General features: G+C 38.6%; 1 non-coding gene across 1 annotated transcript; it reads right to left on the reverse strand.

The window, feature by feature from the left end:
* Positions 1 to 866: 866 nt before the first annotated feature.
* On the reverse strand, positions 867 to 1,080 carry LOC119820178. Its single transcript, XR_005286431.1, has one exon. It is a non-coding gene; the product is annotated as a small nucleolar RNA U3 (small nucleolar RNA).
* Positions 1,081 to 5,717: the final 4,637 nt, after the last annotated feature.

The following is a 5,717-nucleotide window of genomic DNA, read 5'->3' on the forward strand; positions in this document are numbered from 1 at the left end:
AAGTTGTACATTTTTATATCGTTAAAATTTTAGAGTCCTTTGCACATTTCTGGTAAGAATCTTTATGTGAATTCTTTGGCAAACATTTCCCCTAATCTATGACTTGTGCTTTTATTCTTCTGATATTTTGCAGAACAGAAATTTTGAATGAAATATTGACAAAAGAGAGAACATGAAACAGTGAAACCAAGCTACTCTTGAACAAAGAGATCTAGAACAGTTAGGTATCTACAAATAAAGGAAGGAATTTAAAAACAGCCATTATTCCACCATAAAAATGAACTCATATGCATAATATAAAATGCAAACCTAAAAAGCATAGAAGAAAATCAAGATGACTTTGAGTTCATCGATGACGACATATCCAGTGCTAAAAGCATTTTTATGAGAGGAGAAATTGCTTAGATTTTGTTAAAATGTGTGTACTTTCTCACTCCAGGTTGTTGCTGAACAGTATCACCACATTCATAATTTCAACTCTCACTTCTGTATTTGACATAGAATCACACCTCAAGACGGGTTTACCTCCTGACTATATACCGTTTCTTCTTAACATTCATGCATATTTCGACTTGGCAACTCTACAGTTTCCCCAAGAACAGTTTGTACACAACCAAAGTGTTTGTCTTCCTTTTTAAAAACTGATCTTTAGGAGCCAGCAAGATGGCTCATTTGGTAGGAGCACTAGTTGTGCAAACCCAATATTCTGGGTTAGATCCTGGAAACCCATGTAAAGGTAGGAGAGAAGTGACCTCACAAAGTTGTATTCTATCATCCCCATGGACAGACACATCATACAAACATGTGTGCAATAGTAATGAATAAAATATGTACCTGAAAAAAAAAACCATGATCTTTGTGGTTTGTCCACTCAAATTGCCTTCTCTGTCTCTCCCTCTCCCAAAGGAAGAAAAGAACAATTAGCGATGGCAAGAGGCAGCTGTAGGAAAGCAAGACCAAGAAGCAGCTTCACAGTCAGGAGGGAAGGCTACCTTTTATCCTTGTGGTCTCGGATACTCTACACAGTCCCAGAAACTTCGCTAGTCATGGACCATGTCTGATTCCTGAAAGTACAGTCTTTGTGTGATCTCTATTTTTGTTCCTTAAATTGATGACTTTCTAAAACCAGCACTCATTTCATCCTTAGGTCAGAAACTGTCACTCAAAGCATCTTTCTTTTTATAAATCATTAATTAGGTGTCATTTGCATCAATTATTATCATCTCATCCTTGATTTTCAAAAAATCAGTTCTTTCCATATTCATCAATAATTAGTTTCTCCCTGATATCTTTAAGAAAAAAACTATAACAGTTCTGTTAGCTTTTTCCTCTGCCCTCAGAAATTGACTTCATAACTATCCTCAGCATGACACACCTCAAGTCTATATATGACCATGCTACTTATTTTCTTCTTCATTTTCTTGTTTGTTTTCAAGTCAGCAATGATGATACAAATCGCTTAAGAAAAATATAAATTTAACAGCAGGTTAGGCACCTTCCAAATTTCCCAGCATTGTCCTCTACTCTTCTTCTAATTACCTTGATCTATAATGACACCCAACCTTCCATTTTTAAAACTTTACACGCTGGGTCACAAATCAACACTGTATTGGTGTGTTTCTTAGTTTGCTGGGACTAGATTCTCTGGCCTTTAGCATCTTTCTGATTGTTAGATTAGGGACAGACTATGATGACTGGGAAGGAAACAAGAGCACAACTCCAACCTCAGTGGAAGCAAACTGCTCTTCAAATCAGAACAATGAAAGACAACAACCTCTGTGGGAGTGATGGTTGAACACTCTGGGGTCTTGGGACAGGCTTACATCAGCAAATTGAGGGTAGGGAAGTTACAGGTGTTAAGCATGGGCTATGACAGGTTTATCTGAGAATATGTAAGTGTGGGAAGTTCCAGGTAGGCTCTGTACAAGTGGACTGCTCCTGGCTGCCCAGTGGACTGTCCAGGGTTGGGGTCACAGAGTGGAACATCTCTGGGTCAAACCAATGTTAGACCAAGACTGAGTACTTTCCCAATTGTTGAATTGCATCATTATTATAGTGCCTCTGTTTCCTCATGTTACATCTGGGCTACTTTTCCAGTGTTCCCGTACTACCTTGGTAATTATTAGGTGACACCAATTCAGGGAATTTTCTTAAATAAATGATTGTTCAATGGAGTTTTAGAAGAGTTGCTGACAGTGGTGTGTGGTTTGCTACTAGTGACCCAGCATAAAGTAATTATGCAGCAAGTCCTGCCTCAAAGCCAAGGACATTGAGACTGATCTGAGGTCAGACTGAAAGTCTGTGTCTGCGTCCCTATCATCCTTAAGTCGGAAGCTGAAGCAATGATGGCAGGGTCATCAGGCAAAGATCTTCCATTATCATTTTTTTTATCGTCACTCATGATCTTCCTTGAAGCTAAATATTAGACATATTTATCTTACTAAAAATTAAAAACTGTTTAGACAAAAATGTATAACTCTATAATGAATGGGGAAATAATCATTAGGAGCTTCTTAATCACTATGTCTTCTTTGATAACTCTATTCTTCCATTTTTTTGTTTAAATCACTTGACTTAAATACATGACTTGTTAAAGGATATTTTTCTATAAAACTTACCAATTGCTATATCCTTTTGAACTCTACCTCTAGAACATGAAGTTAAAAGTTAATCATAAACTGGAATTCCATGGTTTTTCATGGTCACAGCACAAATACATATGAAACTCTTACCTCTGGCCTAGAATTGAATTATCTCAACTCAATTTATTCACTTTATACTGAGAGGATAAAAGTAGTAATATTTGGTTTTTCTGGGCTAGGGAATGATAAAATGTCTGGAATACATGAATATTCTCTAGACCAAATCAGCATTTGCTTCAGACTCAAATAAAAGCTCCAAGATTTTAAGCCTTTGTAGCAAGACGGATTCATTAAAAATTCAAGTGGTTTTAGAAGTCTGAACTTTGGGGCTTTCTAGCAGGCTTGAAACTAAAAATTAATGCCTTGGATAGGCTTAAGTTTTATTCCTTATAGTACAACTTTTTTGCAAGTAAATATTTTCAGAAGATTCTACAACCTCTTCCCAGGTTAGCCTTAATTGAGTTATGCTATGTAGATTTAGAAGACTTGGGCTTCAGTTGGGTTCTGTACCTCAGTGGCTGCTGGACTTCTGGCTAGCATATAACATGACCTTCATTATCTAACCTTTAAACTTGGGGACACATATGTCAGAACATTTCCTGTGGCATGATTAATAAAAACCCAGAGACAGATATTAGGGTTCAACCTGAAGGTCAGAAAAACAAAACAGCCAGCCACTGGTTCTTACCCCTACTTCATTCTGAAATGGCAATCCTGCCTCCAGGAATCTCAGAATGAACTTGTGTCTGAGAGTTGTTTCCTTCCATTTTATATTCCTCTCTTGGTTTGGAATTAAAGGCGTGCACCACTACCAGCTGGTTTCTATGGAAAATTAGTGTGGCTGCTTGGATTAAAGGTGTGTGTCATCAATTCCTGGTCTATAAGGATGACCTGTGGGACTGTTTTATTCTCTGATCTTCAGGCAAGCTTTATCTATTAAAATACAAATGAAATATTGCTATAATCTCCACAGTCATCAAAAACATATTTTTTGCATTAAAGAATGCTATACTAACATTATACATATCAATACTTTTCCTCAGATTTCCAAATTATGGACTCCATGATCCAAACATTATATACATGAAAGAGGTGTTTAAAGAGACCTGCTAATTAATTCAGATAATACTAGTTTGGTTTTGTTTGGAGAAACTTAAATAGTAGAATAGGTTTGTACACTGTCATTTGAAATGGAATGTGGTCCCTGAAATAATAAATCATGCAGCCCCTGCTCGCCATTGATTACTTTTTGGCTTGATTTTGAATTATTGCACTTTATTTATTTATCTTCTCTCATTTATGCAAGCTTTCATTACCACATTCCAGGCATTGTATGAATAAGACTCATCCCTTCAAATGGCTCACATTTTATTGGTCAAAATACAAGTAATAAATACTGAAATGAATGTGGTGGGTTATGGGGCATCTGTAATCAGGAAAGGCAGTGAGATGGCTTCCCTGACTCCGTGGATGATCAGGATTTAGCAGCTGGTGTTTTCTTTTAAGTAAGTAGCAGATGAAATAAACCATGTAAAGCAGCAGCAGCAGGGGTCTGGACTGGTAGCTGTAAGGAAGTGATGTCAGACAGGAAGAGAGACAAGTATGCGCCAGTAGAAAGAACAGGAGATGTAGTCTGTCTTAGCAAAAGTTCTGCTCCTCCATAGTCTCTTCTTGTGTGTTGCAGGGAGAGGAGGAAGGGCACAAACTTGGCTTGAACAAGACAGGGGAAGCAAGGATGTGTTTGTTCCAGGCTGATGAGGTTGGACCTACCCATGAAGGCTGCAGGGGCTACTGAAGAGGTCTAAACAGGCTGTACAGTAATACCAGATGTGGCTGACCAGCACAAATCCTGGAGATGGGGGAATGAGATGGAAGGGTGATGGTGAAAAGGAGCCAGCGAAGAAGTTCAGAGGATCATGGGAACTGAGCACTGTATCCCTTTATAAGAGCCATCAGGGACTTTACATTTCCAACCAAAATAAGATCCAAACGTCTTATGATGTTTATAAAGTGTCTTCAAAAGTTTCCTTAAAGTAAATGCAAAGAGGAGGCAATGTAACACAGGTCAAGAATCAGCTTGCCTGGACTGAACTCTCAGCCCATCTCAGTAACTTTGTGGACTTGCACAAAGGACATGATCTCCTTGTGGCTTGGTCCTCTAATTCACCGAACAGGGATAAACATTGTAAGAGGATATAAGTAAGAAATGAGACAATCCACTTAAACACTTCACACAAGTCCACCAAGAAAAGAACCCTCTGAATGCCAGCTAGCACCCTCATGCCATGGCACTCTTGACATTCACTATGCTTCAACCTCGCTGGCCTTCTGACACACTGTGACATGAACCCTGTAGTGGTTTAGGATGAAACCTTTCTGCCCCTTAGTCTAGAACATTCCTTTTCTAATTTCCCTATTTCTCTCATATCCTTCAACTCAGAACATGATAACTACCTCCATTGAAATCTTTGAACGCAAAATTTATACTCTAACATTATTATCCACTACAGCAACATATTTATAGTATTCAAAGTTCTTAGCAGAAACTCTATTTTTTTCTTGTTCCTCTGCTTTTTTTAATGTTTGTCTCCTTCACAGAATACAAACCCTCCTGAAGTCACCGTTCTCTTACATAGCTTTCTACCTACTGATTCTTCCCCAGACTATTTCAGTTAGTAAATGTTACACCAAAAAGAACTGTTTGGTGAGGGAATCATCGGGAGCCTATGGAGTAGTAATGAGTGATAAACTGCTAAGCATGAGAGGAGGAGCTTCTCCAGAGGCGAAGGGAGAGGAGTGTGCTAGATCGAGGAATATTTGCAGAGAGTAGTGTCTGCAGAGGGGACTTTGCAGGCCATGGTTGTTGGATCTCACTAGTGGGGTTGGAATTTAGGATTAACACCATAAAAAAAAAAAGGATGCTTGCTTTCAGCTGGAAATGGCTCATGCAATGAACAAAGACAGGTGATTGGTGGGGAATGACTGATTAGATGCAGGTGAAGGAGAACAGAAAGGGAGAAGGGGTAACAGGAGAGCTGAGGAAAACAACCAACCAAACAAAACAGGTGTGAGTGT

This window comes from Arvicola amphibius, chromosome 7 (assembly GCF_903992535.2).
Source record: "Arvicola amphibius chromosome 7, mArvAmp1.2, whole genome shotgun sequence".
Classification (NCBI taxonomy): Eukaryota; Metazoa; Chordata; class Mammalia; order Rodentia; family Cricetidae; genus Arvicola; species Arvicola amphibius.